Raw genomic sequence first — 20976 nt, 5'->3', positions numbered from 1 at the left:
GTTATGAATAACTGATTTGTTTTTGGAATTCGTTTCATATCTTCAGCATTCGTTTCATACTGTATATTCGTTGGCCCAGGTGGATTTGACAATTTAGCAGTTTTTAGCAGAAGATTGCTATATATTTGATATATTATTGAATCAGACAGATTTGAATCAGGAGGATCTGGAGGACGCTTGTCCAACCCACCAAGAGAAATGGCATGAGCTGATTGGACAATATCAATTGGTGCCACGTGCCTCCCAATTAACGAATGGAACAAAATTCAGATCCATTCATTATCCGAGTTAGAATTATCGAACAAATTTGAAAACTGAATTCATTCCTTCATATGCTCAAACCACTATCACATCATATGATGTTATCTGAATGAAATGATCTACTGTAGACTGCTTTTCAGAGACATTTGACAGGAGGTGAGGGGGCATTATATTAATCCTATAAATGCCAAACCACTTTGCTGCAACCATGTGCGTGCATTTCACACAGTTGCAGGGCAGTTTTGGTGCAGCCCAAGAGGTGTACCTTTCGCTGAGGCCGTGGCATGTGTACATTTCTATCTGCAGCTTGGGGGGGGGGGCAAAAACTTGGTTCAACTGCCTGCCCTCCAACCACAAGTATAAACAAACCCGTAGATACAGTAAATCTATTTTTTGCAGAGGGTGCAGCGACAAATGTATAATTCATAGTAAAAATATTCATTGTAAAAGTATGACACAAAGTTTTAATTATATATAAACCTATGAAGAAAAAAAAGATATGCTGTTTTTTGCCATACTTTCTTACATTCATTAGCTACTACAGAAGCAATTAGTATGTTTTTTGAACAGAAGTCATGTTATACATTTGCACAAAATGTCAAGTTTGTGTCTGCTTGCAAGGCAGCTATGTTAGCACATAGTGAAATAGTTCACATTTGGTTTATTTTTTTTTTATATATGCCCCTGTGAGAAACGAGTTTATTAAATAAACACTCCTGGCAACAAACCTCATCAGTTAGTGAGCTGTTCATGTTGTATATAAAATAATCTAACAGTGCTAAAGTTAGAATGTCCACATGCAGTAATTTATACTAGTGTAAACTCATTACTTACCCTAGCAGACAGATTTGACAAGGGTTTAAAAAATGTCTGCAGAGAAAGTTTTTACTGTCATACAGGATGCCAGGGATGGGTCTTGGATAAGAGATATGTGTCCTCATTGTTTGGGTCTTTGTCCTCTTACGGGGGAGGATAAGAGAAAGTTGGAGTACTCAGGGGTTCTCACCTATGCAGGATGTAGGATTCCAAGGTGATCTGGCAGAGAGGGAAATCTGATTTACAGTTTTTCTAGCATTAAGTCCTGATATGGGTCCTGGAATTCAGAGGTTCAGAAAGATTTTGGGTGGGAAACAGCCTCCAACCCTGACTACGGGTATCTTAGTGCTTTAGGGGTTACCCTGCCTGTGAGAGAGAGCTGAAAAGGACAAGAAGCAGTCAGCAAGTGTTATTTAGAGCCGGACACACTTGTGAAATGGAGCTGTATGATGTTTTGTTACTGAGACACTGCAGAGCTGTGGTGACCTTTTTATTTGGATTCCTGGAGCAGGTGGGGACTTTAAACCCTATTAAGGGACAGGTCTATGCTGGAGGTGAGTTTTGCTTCCTTTCAGAGTAGTTTTTGTTTGCTCTTACAAGAGTGACTAACTTGTTATCTGGAACTCCCAAAAATCACACTGTATATACACACAGCACAAAAGAGTCAGTCCACCCAAAATTTAACAGTTTTAAAAGGGTGCAGTTTTACATTAGTTGTAAGACATTAATATTCTTATGGAATACAGAATCAACTGGCTATCATGCAGAACTCATTTTTAAAATTTGCTCAGTCACTCCCGAAGCTAAGCTTACTGTTGGGCAACACTAGAAAGTGATGTTGGGAGATATTCATACAACAGCCTATTTGTCAGTTGCTGGACAACAACAGACCTCGTGAAACTCTTAGAATGTGCCAGGGGTACTGACTTTGACCATGTGCGCACCTATTTGAAATCACCGAACCCATGCAACTCAACATCCAAACACATGCAAAGCAACTTGGTCTATGTAGTCCAGTGTAGTAAGAAGCAACTTCTTAACAAATACCCTACATAGAGGGGAAAACTTTTCAGGTCAGGATTTAGATGTCTTCTTGCACCTTAAAGTGTTTGTAAACCCTAATAATGAACTCACTTGCCCGCTTTCATCCGCTAACTACATAATTGAATGTTTTATAATATTTGTTTGAGAGTGCAAAAAAAAAAAATCTGTTGATTCTGGCAGAAATAATGTGAGCTGAAAAGCTCTGCTTCCATCTGTGTTACACTCTTATCAGTTAACATTGTTTACAGCATTCTCCGTCACCTACAGAACACCTGCCTCTTATGGTATAGAGAAAAGGAGAGAAAGAAATGGAAGCATCTTTTAAGGCATTGGGGTGCCCATTTGTGACCAAGAATAAACTGATACATGTAAAACTAGAGTCAATCATCCCTAGGGATGGGGATTTTTTACATTATCTGTCACCCACACGTAGCAGCGGATGGGCCCTTTCAAATTCGCCCACCAGTGCCTTCTAACCTGTTGCATGGATTGTTTTTTTTCTCTCCTGCTGTGATGGACAGCACAGGAAGGGAGACGTACAAAGAGGGACTATGACTGGCTGCTGTTAAAGCCATGAATGGACCTGCCCCTAGCAATGGGGCAAAAGAAGACTTCCTAGTAGCTGAGGGTCAGGGGAAAAGCTATTGTCCACCGCTCAGCTAGAGTTGTGTGGAGAGTGGGTGACTGAAGAGAGTGTGATAGTTGAACAAGGACCTGCAGGTAGAAAGTGGATACCCTGCAAGTGTTGCTGTCATCGAGATCTGGCTAGTGCTTGTATGTTCAGAGGATTGCAGAAAGAGCCTGGTAGCCTAGGGAAGGTGCTCTGGGGATGTGTTGCTGTTCCGAGCTGCTGCTAGATCACATGGCTGAACACTTCTGCTGTGGAAGGGTGAAAACACATACTGCTACCATTTGCAGCTACTGAGGAAGACGGTTTTCTGAAAGGGACTGTGGGTACTGAGCTATGTGCTCCATTGTTGCTTTTGTTGTGCTGAGCTATAAAGGATTCTGTTGCTGGGCCATGTGGTTTCTGTGCTACTTCTGGGATGAGTGTGTTAAAAATTCCCCCAAGGTCATGTAAAGTATTGATGCCTTATTGCTGCCAAGTGTGCTGTTGCTCCTGCCCAAAGATGGGCTGTTCCTGAGCTGTAATCTTGCCTGTGAGTGCTATCACTGCTGGTGAGATCATGTGCTGAGCTACCATCCCAATTTCCTGCAGTGATATAGCTGTTCCAGTGTTGTGCTGCTGTGCAGTAGTGGGAGAATGCTGCATCGGGACTCCAGAGCTACTAGGAGGAGGGTACAGACATCATTCAAGACTGAACCATTAGTGGTGGTGAAAATCCTCTGGCCATTTGTTTCTGTTTGTTTAACCTGGTTTTTGGAATTACAGATACTCTCAGAAAGGAACCAAGAGCATTCAGTAGATTATGGGCCCCAATGGCGGAAGGACTGCTCCACAATTATATAGTCCCTTTAGTCTCACAGATAGTCAGTATGTACTGTACTGTCAGTTGTATCTGTGCAGTCATCTTAAATTATTCTGAAATTTGTATGCATTTTTCTAACCTACCAAGTTTTTCTTGCAGGTCTTTTCCTGTTATTAAAGCCCATTCTAAGCTGCCTTTAGATGTGTTGGTGGTACAGGGCAGATCATTACTGGTGCAGGGAAGAGGGGCCCAAACAATCTAATGGCTCCTCTGGTGGTAGTGCTACACACATATAATGCCATTTTAACATCTCTACCCCTGCAACAAACATTCACAACTGCAACTCAAAAATTTACCACCTGATTTTATCTCACTATATTGAGTGAATTATGTAATTAAAACATGGTGGTTTCACAAACTTTCACATCTCCCATCATGTTCTTGGAGGATCAACATCTGCCTTGACACATTCCAATGATTAAGGTGGCTGAGATACCCATGTGGTTATAAACGCTGAGGTATGTTCCTAACACTCATTAGAGCTGAAGAAGCTGCTTGGATAAGCAGTGAAATGTCTTCAGCATTACAGAACCAGTCCAGTTGAATATAACAAACTAGTAGTTGCACCATCTCAGGGGTTATTTTTGACAGGTCCAGTGGGTGCTTCTGCTTTTTATATGTCTAGTAGAGCTTGGAAATTCCTTTACTATACAGAGAACTATTATATAGCGGTCTCTACAAGAAACATGTACAGTATTTTGTCCTTAACAAAGTAAAGCAGACAAAAATACCAATAAATATTTTTTCTTGTTAATTGCTGAAAATCCCACTCAAAATAGGAACACAATACACACTCGGCATGCAGATACAGTACATGGAGCCCAGAACCACAAGGATACTATACTAATTAGTACAGGCTCCTTCTCAGTGACAGTTGGTGCACTTTGCTTCTTTGTTTTTTACTGAAGCAAAATTCAGAAACATTAGACATAAATTTTTTTTTTTTTATTGATACCATCAGTGTTGCATTGCAGTGTGTTAAAAAAAGTGTCTCCCTGCATATATTAGCTTTTTTTTAGAATTATTGTAGTGTTTAAGTGCAATGTGTAACAGTACTCCAAAGTGCACTTTGAGTTTTTTAACTCACAATATAAGAACAAGATGTGTTAGTCTGTACATTTCCAACATTTTCCCCAGCATAGTGCCTTTGCATGTAGGTGCAGTCTGAAGTCTCCAGTGCAGGTGGTGCTTTACTGTAGCAGCAATGCAGATGGGAGAGGAAAATGAGAGAAACTGAGGTTGTCTATGACTTCCATGGTCACCTGAGACAGTGAGTCGATTGGATGCCCTGGTTCCATGTGACACTGGTAGCTATCTTGGCTCAGATAGAACCTATTTAAGGGATTTGACATGGGATTTGACATGCTTTATGTGAGTGTGCAGGTATAGTGATAGGTTCCGTGTCTGCCAAGGACAGTATAGCGATAGGTAAAGGTTCCAGTGTAATAGGGAGAGAGCAGGGACTATGTCTACTGTCTCAGGAAGCTTCCCCTTTGGGATGGACTGGCCAGGCTGCACCCTGATCCTCATGGGAGACACTATCGGCATCCTTAAGTCTTCAGACCACTCTCCACTGCACTATTTTATGCAGTACCGGATGGGCGAGCCTCCACGCTGGGCTCCGTATTACTGTTGAACTACTTTTATAATACATTGTTTCTTGCAAAATGGGACTCTGTGTGCTTACTGCCCACTATACCATGCTGCACCTACCCAGTACCTTTGCTACCTTCCAGATTATGCTCAGTCCCACATCGTCTTCCACTCCGCCTCCAGCCTATGCACACACAGTTTGGACATTTTCCTTTTCACCAATTTAAAGATTATATAACATCTGAATTGTAATTTGTATCTTTTTTTCCTACAATGGATTACAACTTCTTTGTTATGAAATACCTAAGAAGGGGGGAACCTGGAGCATTTCATTTCAACCAGGGCTCCCTTACAGTTGCCCCTTACCTGGTAAAGATGAACTAACCCTTTAAATACTAATATCATCAGGTAAGACTGACAATTGGCTACTCATGTAATGGGCAATCAATTAGAACATACTACTCTGCTTAGATGTCCGGAAAGTTGTCCAGAGACTGAGCAGGGTGGTCAGATTTACTTCACTTGCTTCACACACATTTTACATTAATGACAATTAATGAAGTATTTTCCTAACTGACAAATCTAATATACAGCGCATGCTCTTTTTTTTTACAGAGACCTGAAACCAGCTAACATCTTTTTGGATGAAGAAGGTGATATAAACATTTCCAACTTTTGATCCATGACACTAACTTTCTATGCTAGCACTTCATGTTGCACATCTAATAAAGTAATGGGTTGGTATCCATCTGGTCACAAAGAGCCTATAAATGATGTACATAGTGATGGGGTCATTTTATATTTCCTTATTGTTATTAGTTCACAATATCTAAGAATTAATTCTAAGCCTAGTTACCTTAGACTTCACACCAAAGGAATGTCATTACGAACTGACCAAATGACCAAGTCCTTAAAAGATAATATTGATTTCAAGGGGGGTTGGCCAAATGCTATCCACTAGTGCTGTATATACCACAGTTAAACCATGGAATAGCTGTTCCAACGCAGGGCTGCTTAAATACACGTGCCTGGTTTTGATCATCTGTGCCAGGCTGCAAAGATGGGGGACCCTAAGCAAAAAGGCATCTATAGCTAAGTATTTTTGTAACATTGTCTAATATTATGATCTCTCTTTGCACATCTCAACCCCCCCCCAAAAAAAAATGTAAACTGTCATATAACCATGATAAAACAACATAAAAGTATAAAGATAAAATTTAAATTTGCTTAAAGTGGAGCTTAACTCTATCTGTGCACCACAAAATAAAAACACTATTTAATTCATTTTTGTTGAAAAATCACTTTAAAAATCATTTTGTGTAAGGGCAGATGAATCATGTAGTATTTACTTCCCGGAATCCATCTGCCCTTAGCTCAGATATGCAGCCAGGAGGGAGAGAAAGCTGAGAAAGCTCTTCCCCCCCTCCTCCAGATAAAAGATGAAAAAATGCCCATGAAGACTCCTGGGATGTATGATATCATTTTGGTCTATGTCCAAAACCAGGAAGCAATGTAAGGAAAAGTTGGAAACAAGTAAATAGAACATTCCTTCCTATTTACTAAGGCTATCAGCATAAGGGTTCAAGATAGGTAAGGATGATTCAGAGAATTTAGTTCTGCTTTAAGCACAAATACAGGATGGTGTTCAGACTTTGTTGGTGAGCCACAATTATTATGTAGCCCAATGCTGGTTGCTGGATAGTGCTTTTTGCACTGCCTCACAGTGTCTCAGTTCAGATTTTACTATGTGATGATGCTTCCTTTCTCCCTGATGTTTCCACAGGTCATGATGGATATCATAGATAACTTTCTATATGACACCACTTTGGAATTATAGCCCATGATATGGCATTTGGACTACAGTTATTTTTGTGCAATGACATTAGCCTGAAAGTACAAGATTGGATGGAGGAGGTGAGCACAACCCATAACCAGAAAAGAAATAAAATGTCTTTTTTTATTTATAGTAAAAAAATTCTATACAATGCTTGAAAATGATCACTTTTGTGCCATTAACCCCTTCACTGCCAAAGCGTTTTTGTTATTTTGTTTTGCACACATGTTTAAAAAAATTATTTTAGGCCCAAAGATGATTTAAAACTGCCGGTATATTTTCTGAAAGCAGAAGCCCTGGAGAATAAAAAGAGTGGTAGGTCCAAATTTTTATGTTACACAATATTAACAAAGTGATTTATCAAGATTTATCAAGTGCATATGTTCAGTAAAAATAAATTTAAGTAATTTTAGGACACGCAAACACAACAGATTGTCAAATAGAAGAGACGAGATTGCGCAGAGTAAATAAAGACCAAACATGTTAAGCCTTAACATTTAGAACGCCCTCTAAAATGATAGAATGATTGGTCTCAGTGTAGCATGCAAGGCAATATGTAATGTATAGTGCAATCAAATGTACATTATGTTTGCATGTACTGTATGTGGAAACTGGAAGAGAAAGGTCCAGATTTTTTAGGAGTGGGTTAAGTGCTTAGGTGTAGCTTTTATTTTTTATACTTTTTTAATTGACATCAGGTCTATTCAGTCACTGATGTCTCACCTGTCTTCCACTGAAACTAAAGGAGAGCAGACTGTGCTTCTTTAGTTCTCCCCCGGCCACAGTGACATAATGCACATTGCTCCTGTGTTCATTCTAGCTAGGGGAGATCAGCAAACAGATGTTCACTAGTCTCTCTGCCTCGTATCCAATGACACACACCATTGGGAAAACATGGTGGTTGGGGCGTGCGGGGCTCTGTATTACCAGGGGTACGTGGAAGTGATCCAGTGACTGTAACAGCAACTGGACAGCTTTCATCGGACAGCCGACAGTTGAGTATGTGTATAGCAAACAGCAAAAGGTTAATGGTCCTTATTTATGTATACATTATTACAGCTCTGCATCAAAACCTTTCCAGACCTTGTCATGTGATCTATAATTTGTGGTGGAATAAAGAGTGGAAAAACACTCCCAGTATTTAAGATGGTGCTGATAGGTATGTGAACAAGGTTAAAAACCCAGCACTGTCTGTTCCCCCTCTTGGTTTTCTAACTCCTTCCCATCTTCTTTTCAACCTGCCCCCTCCTTTTTTTTCTTTCGCCTTCCTTGGAACCTACATGTAGTTCTGGGGAGTAGTACTCCCTATATAGATCATAACCGTATTTTACCTGCCATTGTATTGCATTATTCCAAAATGTTTCTCTATGGTTCCCTGTTGTATAAGTTTGTGAATGACATTTTCCTTTTTGCCTCTGGGCAACATGTTCTCTTTTATTCTTGTACGTGTATTTGAATGTGCTACGCTTGTTACTTGCTTGAAAATTTAATAAAAGGTTTGAACAAGAAAAACCCAGCACTGTGTTTTCTATTCTTCCCCTTTAAGTAGTATTAACCACAGTAGAAATTCATAGGCCTTTTCAAGTAAATTTAATGGCTCCTGGGTGTCCCAAGTGATTGTGGAGAAATGTAAATCTTACTTCCTATATGTGGCTATTCATTCTCCACATGTAGACATAAACATGTTAATGAAGGACCTTTAAAAAAAAAAAGCGACATTAAGAGGAGTACAGGGTTTTTAATATCTGTTTTTAAACTATTATAATTTTGGATATTGTTCTTTTGAAAGGTTTATATTTATTTACTTTGAACGAAGATGATCTTGGAGCTAAGCAGTCTCTCAATCATGCTATGTATACGTTGTTGTTTGCCTTTAAATAAATTTGTTCCTTCCTCACTCCGTAGCTAGGAGATGGTCTGTACAGCTAGTTCCACCTTCTTTTCAGTATGTCTTTAGTTTCTGTTCTGAGCATATGTAATACCTGGAGCTAGATATGCTATGATTTTTGTTAACCTATCTGATGTTCATCAGTGAGGATCTGCACGTTTTCGATTAAAGCTTTCTATGAATTGCAATACGTAATTTAGACTGGGTCACTGGCTGCCTGCACTGCTGAGACTGTAAGTTCCAGCTAACTCACCGCAACTGGTACAGTTATGGAGATCACTTTTGCAATGCTTAGATTGGGGAAGCAGAACCCTCTCTGAGATGTTATTAAAGAAAACAGAGCCCTGACTGTTTTTATTCCTCACAGCTACCTGGTACTGTCATGCTATAATGTTATGCAAACTCATGAGCTGGGAGATAGCTAGTTTTCCATGCAAGACTTTACTCTTTTTTTTCTACTTTGGCTGATTGAGCCAAAATTTGAAATATTTCATGTAGCTTTCCTAGCTCTGACACACAGCTCTGGAGTTGTCTGTAAGGTAAATATGCCCAAAAGGTAGAAAATGCACACATTTAAAAATGGTATTCAGTTCTTGTATAAGCCCAATCATAATTGCTTCTCTTTAATAGGCTACTCTTTCATATATGAATTTAGCATGTGTAGAGAAGAATGGAACATGTACAGAATCAATTGTGCCTGGTAATAATGTTTTATGCGGCAGAAATTGTACTCACCTCTATAAGCATTCTTGAATTTTTTTTTATGGACATGGTTAATGTGTGTCTTCTTCACTGAGCCTACCAACAGATCTATCACTGAAAATTCAAGTATGTGATTTTATATTCAAGCGCCTCCAAAAGCTATAGAGGCTGAAAGGCTATATGAAAAAAATCTCCTTTGAGAGTATATCAATAGTAATATTAAATTCCGCTCACCGACCCTATGCAATAAATCAATATTGGTCTGAGTACTGTTTGAAATCACACATGGTGATTGGTACTAAAACAACATGGTTGCACAGACTGACAGATGAAGAGATAAGCAGAAGCTATAATTATGTTAGACCATCATCTCATCAATAAAGCAAAAAAAAAAAAAAAGGTAATGCAAACGTTTAGCACCCTCAAAAATATAAAACAAAATAACATAAAAAAATAAGATGACTTCTCTCTCATATCCTCCATTTATCAAGTTGCCTTGTCCGCAGAACCTAAGCTATGTCTTCTTAATATGCTTGATGAGTCTATTGTACCCACTGAGCTGATGCCTTCTGTCACCAGGTTACTCTATATAGCATGAAAATCGATATCGCCCAGCCCTCCATCCGTAACAGAGTGGAAAACTCAGGTTAACAATGTAATCTCCAGAGAAAAGCGAATATTTCAACATAGAAACTGTATTAGAAAATTTGAAATTATATGGGGTCCCTGGCTGGCAACACCTGGTTTGGCTTCGCTCCATATGATAGCAAATTGATTGCTTTCTCTGTAAATATGGGGGGCCCTTAGCTGTATGGTAACAGCTGGAATTTACAAGTTACGGAAAGACACATGCAGCTAGATAGTATAGGAAGGAGTAACAGACTTGGGTCAACTTGTGCTGGTTTAGTAGTTTATTGTTGTAGGATATATGTTCATACGGTATATACAAAATTACCCACTTTTTTTTTCTTCTCTTTTGTATGTGTGCCATTTACTGATTGCTGTTTTACCACTGTATGTCCTTGATTTGTTTGTAGTGTGTTGCGCACAAGTTGTGCGTCTGTCTGTTTGTTAAAAAAACCTAAATGTTCAAAAACCAAATAAAAAAGATCTGATAAAAAAAAAAATAAGATGACTACAAATCATAACATGACACGTTGTACAGAAAGCAGACATAAAATACACTATGTATGTGCTATGTAGCTATGTATTTAGTAATACATTATTAAATTTATTTTCTAATGTTGCTAGTGTAAGTACCTTAATTTGTCTTGAAATCAACCTTGCTGCCCCAATAGAGCAGATCCCAGACCATGAGAGGGAGTAGCAGAATAAGGACCCAGACATCATTGTTGCTGTGATCATGTGCTAACAGGGAACATATTGATAGGTGGAGAGAGCAGAGTAACAAGAGAGATGAGCTTATCAGGCCACTACTTCTCCTTTTACTGTTCAGTCACAGCCTGGGGGAAAGGACAAGACCTACAAGTGTTACTTAACTGCAGCAGTGGAAAATCGGGTCTCCTAAAGCAAAACTACATAATGCAGTGAAAACTAATTGTATTTAATCTACGTATATGTGTCTTACATGTCACGCTGGTGTCTGTGTGCTGTGCCAGGACAAGGTCATCAAGCGTCCAGAACACAGATGCCAAACTGTGCCCCCCCCTTCCTATTCATGGTGTGCAAGCTAAAGCTTAGGGTCTTTCTCCCAGCTCTCTCTTCATTGCTCCCAGTGCTGGGCTGACAAGAGTAGTGATGCTGCTGTGACAACTCCTGTCAGCCTTGCAACAGAAGGAACTCAGCACAGGCTGTCCCCATCCTCCCCCCCCCCCCCATTGTCCCAGCCCTGTCTGTGTTCAGTCTGTTTTCTGCTATAGAAAGAATTGAAATAATTAGGCTCAACTAATCAATTCCCATTGTCGAATCCCAAAATGTAAGCAGATAATTAAGTGAAGAATAGTGGAGCATATGCCTCGGATTGGCCATTGTGTAAGAATTTTATGGCAAACCATAATCTAAGGTGCTGGCTAATATGTAAAGATATATGTGAATCAAAAATAGCGCAACATGTCCAATTCACCCCTATCCCTTCCCTCTCCCATACCTTTATTCTTTTTTCTAGCTTTCCCTTCCTCTGCTGCTTCCTAGTATTTTAAATATCTAGATATACTCAAGTACAGTTTCCTAAGGTTATGTGATGCATTCATCTCAGTCTCCTTATAATTTGCATGCCTGTTGGTGGTAATACATTGCATGCCTGTTCATTTATGTGTGCTATGCATGCATAGCTGAGGATGGCCTTTTTATTGTGTCTAACCTTGTACCATGTTTTTTATGTAATGTGAAAACACGCTTCTCCAGAGATCTCCACTTGCTTCTGGCTCTCGTGCCAAGAGGCTTACTGAACATAGGAGGTCAGCCACTTGGCATGGGCACAATTCAGAGAGTGCTTTGCACTTTCTGAATTAATGCAAGGGGGTTGATTTACTAAACCTGGAGAGTGCAAAATCTGGTCAAAAGCTGGCCAATTAACTTCCAACGTCAGGTTCATAAATTAAGCTTTCAGCTCTACTCAAAGCTGCATCAAATTGTGCACTCTCCAGTTTTATTAAATCAATCCTACAGAGTTCTCTGGTTGCATGAGGTGTTTAGGCAGGGTCATGATTTAGCACTCTCCACCTTGTCAACTCAGAGACCTGTGCATTACCATGCTATTTTGTGCAGTATAAAAAAGCTTCTATGTGCAGTAAAAAGTGCAATCACTCAACAGCTCATCCAGGCAAATTTTAGTTACAAGCAGCTAATGGTCAAATGAATATGTAGGGAAGGCAGCAATTCCCCTTTCCTTAACTATAGTAAATGCTATAGTTACGACCTTTTCCTACTGAAGAAAAGATGTTGCTGAATGCCAGGGAATGTATAGTTTCACTGGGCGAATGTTGGGCAAATGTCCACAAAGTTGGCATGATACACAAGGCATGCATGATAAATAAACCCAAGAACACACATTGCTCTGTAGGGTCTGGTGTACAATGTGATTATCTCAAAATGTATGTACAGTATCTATTAGCTGGCCGACAAGGTTAACCTCCTTGGCGGTATGATTATTTCAGATTTTTTTGTGCTGAAAGCGGTACCATTTTTTTGCATGGAAATATGTAGTTTTTTATTGTAGGCTGTAATTTTTAGGAATAACTCACTAAAATCTGTCCGAACAAGAGTCTAGTAAACATTCCGGATATGATAAAACTTGAAACACAAAATCATAAATTATAATTTAATAAATAATCATAAAAAATAATAATATAATAATAATATATTTAATTCAATAATATGATCAAACCAAAAACACTGAAATTTGAAATACAGAGGCAAATTCGCACATCGCTGAGCAAAGTCGCAAAATCATTTTCAGTGTCTGATGATGAATTTCCCCACGAATCATTATCACTCAATTCTGCAAGTGGTTCTGATTTACTATCGCTGTTCTCTAGCTGGTCTAAAACTGCTTTTGACCTAAAGGGACGCTTTTTGGACGCCATGGACTTTTCTAAGTTTCCAGGCAGAAAGAATAGTCAAAATGCAGGCAGGGCACAGGACAAAGCAGTAGGGACAAAATATATGTGAAATGCATTGAAACAGCAATGTTTTACTATATAATAATAATTTAAAAAAAAATGAAATTTTTTAAAAATTTCAAATTTGCCGCCGGTTTCCGGCGCCTGTACATCCCGACGTCACAGGGACTGGAACACGGAAGCCGGATGCCGGCATCGGCCGGAGGAGATGGCCGGGGACACTGCAGGGGACACATCGCGGGAGCGAAGGACAAGGTAAGTGCTGCAGGGACTCCCTGAGCAACGCCGCATGGTAAGCCCGAGTGTAGCTCGGGGTTACCGCTCTTGGTACTGAGATTTTACCCCGAGCTACACTCGGGAATACCACCAAGGAGGTTAAAGATGTTGGTACAGAAACTATCATTTAAGGAGATCTTTCTTTATTGGTAAATTCAATGAAGAACATAATGTGACAGTGTGGTGATCTGTCATGAGGTTAAAAGGATATTATGTCACCCAGAATTCTCAACAAGGCAGGTTGAGGGGCTCCAGGGTACTTGCTTAATTTGGAGGAAATTGTGTTTTTAGTTTCCTCTGTACTTGGTAAAACTCTTTTTGGGATCTGGTGAGCGATGAAATCTCAAATCCTGGGAACAGGTTTTAGGAACAGCCAGCACGCTGATTGTGCAGGTGGGTTCTAGGATTTTAGTAGAGTCAGGACCAGGGTTTGGTGCTCCATCCTTCCGAGGAGTCTAGGTGTATGCAAGGAAGAAGCTAGAGGGGTGCATGAGTGCACTGGAAACGACATAGTCCCAAGCCTGAGGACCAGAGCAGCACGGGGCTGCCAGCTGTGTGGACAGTGTTGGTGAGGAAGTGGTCTTTGGGAGACAGATGAGAGCCTACAGTGGAAGACCTGAGCAGAATTGCTGTATGTGTAAGCCAGGAGGTTGAATAACTATTTTGTTGCATGTGTAAGCCAGGAGGCTGAATTTGTTGTTATTTTGTGTTAATGGTGGAAACCCCCTGTGTGGGAAACACATTGTATGGACTTTTTTTCTTTTCTTTAGGAAAAATGGGCCAACAGGCCCTTAAATGACAATTTCTGGCATGGACTCTACTCACTGGTGAGCACAACCCCCAAACATTACAATATGCACCTTCCTACACGATCAGGGATAAAAAAAATAGGTGGCAATTGGTTTGTTCCCAATCTAAATATTCTGTTTGGTTACATCAAGTTAGAGTAAAAAGTTAAATCAATAAAAAGGAGAATAAAAAACTTTAGTCTTACAAAGTTTTCTTAAAACATGAAAATGACTACAGTGCAATACCGTACTCAGAACCGCTTTCAAGGTTAATTTCAATAATGTCTCTGATATTGTGATATTCTGTAAACGTCTAAGAAAAAAAGGTACATTTTCACCTCTTGCTAATGATTAGAGGTATGTGCTAAGCTCCTTTGTGTGATGACTAAGTAAAAATATTTTGTTTTAAATTTCCTTTAGTCTTTCATCATCACTGCACTTTTTTCTTTTATCTTTGTTAGCATGAAGGGAAGGAAGAAGGGTTCCAATGAACCTGAGAACTGCTTTACAGAAAAGGAAATGCTTTGCTCCATTCTGCAGATAGATACTGAAGTTTTTTTGTAAATATTTAACCTGACACATCAAGGTGACTGACAATATAGGTTTTACTGACTCTTAAAAAATATTGATTTTTGAATAATGGAAAAAGACCAACTGAAACAGATTTATTTATTTTGGACCATCTTAGGCAGGGTTTGATCACCCCTTAGAGTTTTACTTATTGAGTTTTTCTCTTAGTTAAATACTAATTGGGGAGATGTGCAATATGACCTTGTGCTTGGCTGCCTTCCTCATGTCCTGAGGATTGGAGGTCCCACCTTTGCTTTTTTACTCTTAAGCATCTTGATTCTTCTATGGTCACCCAACCTGATACATTAGCATGGGACCTGCCAGGTTCCCAGTATACACTACCTATTGGAGAACACCCAGCACCCAGCCTAACCTAACTATTACCTATGCAGAAGTAACATCTATACCCCACATGAGCAACAGACTTCATTGCAGCCTACTGTTCAGTTACAAACTCCATAAAGCACAAAGCAGTTCAGCAGGTGAGAAGAGATGCAAGATGCATGGAGGGCCATGCCAGAGTCCTTTCACTCTCTAGGGGATGAGAGGAGTCCAAAAAGCATTAGTTCTTGAATATAGCAGCTTGCCCAGTGCCCCTCTACTAGCGGGCATAAGCTTTCTTAACTCACAGGATCCCAAGGACTATCTCACTGCTTCCTATAGTGGAACCTGATAGAGAATACAGGGACAACAATGGAGCACATCTGTGATTTTGATAATTGAAATACAATGCAAATTGAATAAATGATTTTACATTTTGACCACAGATACATTTTAAAAGTAGGAGAGCTGTAAAACTTTACTGACCTCTGTAACTGGGTGCACTGTGGAACAAGTTATTCTGATGCCTCCATCAACACAGTCAGTGTTGATGGGGGAATGCCTCCTGTGGAGTCATTGTGTTCTCCCAGCTGGGGGGCGGGGAGAGCTGTCCACACCTGAGAACACAAATATTTACTGCTAGCACATGTAAAATCCTACAGGCTGGTTGTACCCAAGTTTATTGATTGATCACCTTGGGTGCATTCAGCCTGCCCATACATGGTTTGAATCTCAGCTGGTCCCTGCTGAACCAGCTGAGATTCAAACCGTGTATGGCCGGCTTTAGTCATTCCTTCAACAGCCCAGGTCACCCAACTCCAGAGCTTCTTTCAGAGCTCCTCTTATGTGTTTATATTGAAGATTAGAAGGCTGGAAGGTATGTATGTAGGAGGGGAGTAGAAAAAAATTGTATTTCCAGACGTTTGAGTTTTCAGCAGGCCATGAATGTTTGTATGAACTTGGTTCTAAGGCTGTTTTTGTTGCTTTTCAGAAAAGGTACTTGTCATGCAGCTAATACAGTTTATTATGTGACTGCATTCATTTGTTTGTATGTATGCTGTTGGCATTCTGATCTTAAGCTAGCTTCTTTATTTTAGGATTTCTGTGCCCAATATGACTGTACCAGGTGTGGATACCTTTCAAATATACTTCATCTTCAGCAGTTTTTGCAGTTCAGCTGACTTAGTGATTCTGTGATTTGCTTTCTGATTGCAAATATGCAATTCCCATGGGTGCAGTAGTCACATTACACCCCGGGCACATCGGGTGCGACTTGGCATGCGATTTGCATGCCATGCGACTTGCAAATCGCATGCCAAGTCGCATCCTATTTACCGCAATTACAGAAGTTAAATCGGTGTGGTTCTGACTTGGTTGGAGCAGCACCGATTTCTAAAGTAGTACATGTGTTACTTTTGGTGCGATTTGCATAGACATCTGTGTCAGATGTCTTGCAAATCACACCTGAAATTGGAATCTCGCCCAACTTTGAAATCGTGCGACTTCACTGTAAGTCGCACGATTTCAAAGTCGGGCTTGATGTGACCGGGGGTTAAATAGTTATTACATTGCTTGCATGTGAAGCTTTCTATTTGATTTATATAGCAGCTACATGACCAGTCCCCATGCAGCCTTTCAAGCAGTCTCACTATTTAGCTGTGCTCAGGCCAACACCCATTGCCTGAGCAATAGGTTTATTTACTAGCCTGAGGTTCCAGGCTCCATGTTAGTTCCTGCACTCCTGCATTTCCATTTCTCTAGTTACCAACCTTGATTCATATTTTTACTAAGCTTGAATACTGCTCACCTTGACCTTTTGCCTTTGTTTCTGAAATTGGCTATTGACTTTCAACCATGCGTTGCTCTAGCCCTTCTTAGCTGCCATCTGCACAAGTGTGTCTGAAGGCCACAACCAGGTATACCCACCAGTAAAGTCCATCACTCCTTGTGGGGTGCTCTAGAGAAGATCTAGTGGTGTGTACTTGGACTCTGTGCCTTGACCATTTTTAGGTCTCACACTTCCAAACATGCTGATGGCACAGATGGTCCACTATTCACTTTGTCTGCGACACCTAACAAGTATATAAATCAGGGATATCAGAGTAAAGACAGGAGTCTTTAGCTACAAAGTGAGATGATTTCACTGGAAATGATGTCCTCATTGTAAGATTTTTCATTACCTCTTGTTCTGGTGAAAAAAAATTTGGATTTCCCATTACTTTCTGTCTCGGTAACAATGGTCTCCAGGTAAACTCCAGGTAAACTAGGTGAATCTACCTAGCAAGGAAACAGGAGCAATAAAAATTTGACAGGAGTTTTAATACTTCTGTACTCTATCCAGTTGTGACCTAATTTAAAGAGTAACTCCACTTCTGTGGAGAGAAAAACAATGTCATTAGGGGACTTGCACCCAAACCCATACGGATGTCAAACTGGGAACTGCAATAGACATGAATGACACTGCCTGCAAGCAGATGTAAGGAACACCTGTGCATCCCATGTGGGCAAACACGGCCTTTCATATGGATGAATGCTGAACGCAGAACTTCACTCTCTCAATCAACATTGGCTGTTTTTAATCCTAATGCTACTAGCATTAGTAAATAGATAGGAAATTATATTATATTTGCTTGTTTTAAACTTTTTTTTAATACATTTCTTCAGTTACATCCTGGTTTCCATGCCTAGGCAAATTATGCCATACATCCCAAGAGTCTTTAGTAGGGGAGGAGGGACTTTCTTAGCTAAGCACACCCTCCTGTATGCATGCCTGAGCTAAGGGCAGCTGGATTCCAGGAAGTAAATGCTACATAAATCATTGCGCTTACTCAAGGTGGCCACAGCCACACCCATGTGAATGATGCCCAACATTAAATTACAACATGGCCTGTGAAGCAATTTTATATGCAATATTTTTTTGTACTTGCCATATTTTTGCACAAAGGTGGAGTTATCCTTTAAGTTTCATACTCTTTTGCATTCAAATCATTCACACGTTTCATGTTACATATCAATAGTTTTACAATTCCTAAGACTTTCATGCAGGTATTCACTATATGCCCTTCCCATTTTGTATAAATGTTCTTCCACAAGCTTGGCTTTATCAGATTAGCAGTACTGTTACATGAAAATCTGAAAGTCTTTTATTTCTTCTTTACCTCACAGGCATTTAGTAACATGCTATAAGGTATTAGTCCTCATGCACACTGGACATTTTGATAATGCTGGTAATGTTAGCTGTGTAAAGTAATTTTTAAAACATGAGTTTTTCAACTTTTTTGCGTTTTTGCATTGGCGCTTAGGGATGTTTTGCTACGCTTAGCAGCGTTTTCCTGCATTTTTCCACGTTTGCAATTTTTAGCGTTTTTTTATCCAAAAAAAGTCAAAAAATGCTGGTTTTCGGCATTTTACCTCATTTTCCTGCTTTTTTCAGCATTAAAACTCCTCTAGAAACCCGCTAATCCTGTGGATTTTTTCCAGCCAAAAGACGTCCCAGCCAAAAAACATTGATTACAGTCTATGTGTGCATGGACACATAGGATAACATGCTGGGGGGTTTACTAGCTGTAGAAAAAATGTCAAAAACCAAAAACTGCAGCTGTAAAAACATTGTGTGCATGAGGACTAAAAGTGACTTAATAAGCAAAAGCTTGTACAGCTTAGCAGATTTCTTATTATGGTGACTAACAAAGTATTAGAGTTATGGAGTTTTATGTCAGTTATCATTTAAAGGATTAGAGTATGTAACATACAGAGTGCAAAGGTCAGAAGTATGTAATGCACAGAATACAAAGGTCAGAGTATATAATAGAAGGGTGCAGGGATATTTAACACACAGAGTGCAGGGGTAAGAAGAATGTAATGCTCAAAGTGCAGAAATGAGGACTATAGAACACACCATGTATAGGGGCCAGAAATATGTAATTACAGCGTGCAGTGGTCAAAAGTATTTAATGCAAAGAGTGCAGGGGCGATGAATATATAATGTACAACCCAGCATAAAAAACATCACTCTCACTTACCCCCCAAAGCAACTTACCAGCAAAATGTCTACTGCTTCCTAGGTAGAAACCCCTCATAGAAACATAGACGAGTGATGGCAGAGAAAAGACCAAATGGTCCATTGAGTTTGCCCCTTTTTTTCCTTAACTTATACATGTTTTTGTATTTTTTTTCTTTCTTTCTTTCTTTCTTTCTTTCTTTCTTTCTTTCTTTCTTTCTTTCTTTCTTTCTTTCTTTCTTTCTTTCTTTCTTTCTTTCTTTCTTTCTTTCTTTCTTTCTTTCTTTTCCAAAGCATGTTTGAAGCAACTTACTGTTGGCTAACTCAATACCTCTGCTGGAAGTCTACCCTTTCAGTAAAATAATACTTTTTATTTGAAACATTTTATAACAGACACTAAGAAAAATGTTTTTTTTTTTGTCAAAATTTTCTGTCTTTTTTCGTATGTCTAGCAAAAAATAAAAAACCCTGTGGTGATTAAATACCACCAAAAGAAAGCTCTATCTGTCTCAAACAAATGATAAAAATTTCATACAGTTTTGCATGACTGCGCAATTGTCATTCAAAATGCTTTCAGCTGTACTGAAAGCTGAAAATTGGCCTGGGCAGGAAGGGGGTGAAAGTGCCCAGTATTGTAGTTAAGCAAAAATCTTTCCCTACCCAAGCAAGCCCCTCTAAGCAAAAGATCCTTCATTTCTAAACCTACTCTACCAAACCAAAAATGTCCCTTCTTCCAAGCACAAATCTCATTCCATCCAATGAACCAGACCTCAGCACCAGGCAAAGTCAGGGGAAGTCCTCAGAGACTGACCTTGGCTGGGTCATGTGACACGTCAGAGCCAAGGAGGAGCCTGAAAGGGAGTTGCAAGAAAAAGTATGTGAACCCCTTGGGATTACGTGGAGTTTTGCATGAATTGGGCATAAAATGTGCTCTGAACGTCATCTAAGTCACAACAATAGAAGAACACAGTCTGCTGAACATAATACTACACAAACATTAGATGTTGCAATGGTTTAATTGCACATAACATGTAAACATATAAAGTACATAAAAAAAAAAGCTAGTGGGCCTTGAATGTGGCCCCTGACATCACCAAAGGGCCGCACATAATGTGCAATATATGTAATACTTGAGAGGACTGTCGTAACCTGGAAATGAGGGTCAGAGAGTGTGGGCATGCTAGATATTTGGTTGGTGATCAGCTGCAGAAGACAATACAAAACTGGGAACATGTTACTTGAGACTAATGGAGGTCAGAGCTATTACCCTAATGATTCAATGTTCCAATATACAAACCGCTGAGGTCAGAGGGCCACACATCATATAGCAAAGGGCCGCATGTGGCCCTCGGGCCACAGGTTGGACACCAGGGCTGTATGTAGTTTTTAGCCATTGAAAGTAAACAGCGATGTAGAAGCTGCAGGGAAGAATGAAATAAAAACGAGAAGCGCACCAACCTTGCTTCTCGTTTTCATTTCATTCTGCAGTATTGGTCGGGCTTCCCCAGCCTTGTTTTGGAGCCGCACAGCCCTTTATGCATTGGTGGACGATTTCTCCAGGCTTGGTTCCATCTATTCGCCACCTGTCTGAGTCCTAGAGCGCAGGAGAATTCGTCTTTGAAGCTTCAGGGAATCCAGAAGGTTGTGGAAAGAGAAGGACAGCAGACAGACAGCACTCATAGCATGAAAAGAGGTTTTTTAAGCAAGCTTATATTGGATTGTCAGAAATAAGTCCTCCTGCACACTAGATGTTTTTATGGCGGCTGTTTTTGGCTTTTTGACGGTTTTTACTACAGCCAGTAAACTCTCCAG

This window comes from Staurois parvus, unplaced genomic scaffold (assembly GCF_062004578.1).
Source record: "Staurois parvus isolate SC_StPar_1 unplaced genomic scaffold, SC_StPar_1.0 ptg000479l, whole genome shotgun sequence".
In the NCBI taxonomy this organism is placed as follows: domain Eukaryota; kingdom Metazoa; phylum Chordata; class Amphibia; order Anura; family Ranidae; genus Staurois; species Staurois parvus.
The sequence above is the reverse complement of the archived record's forward strand: the minus strand, read 5'-3'. Positions refer to the sequence as shown.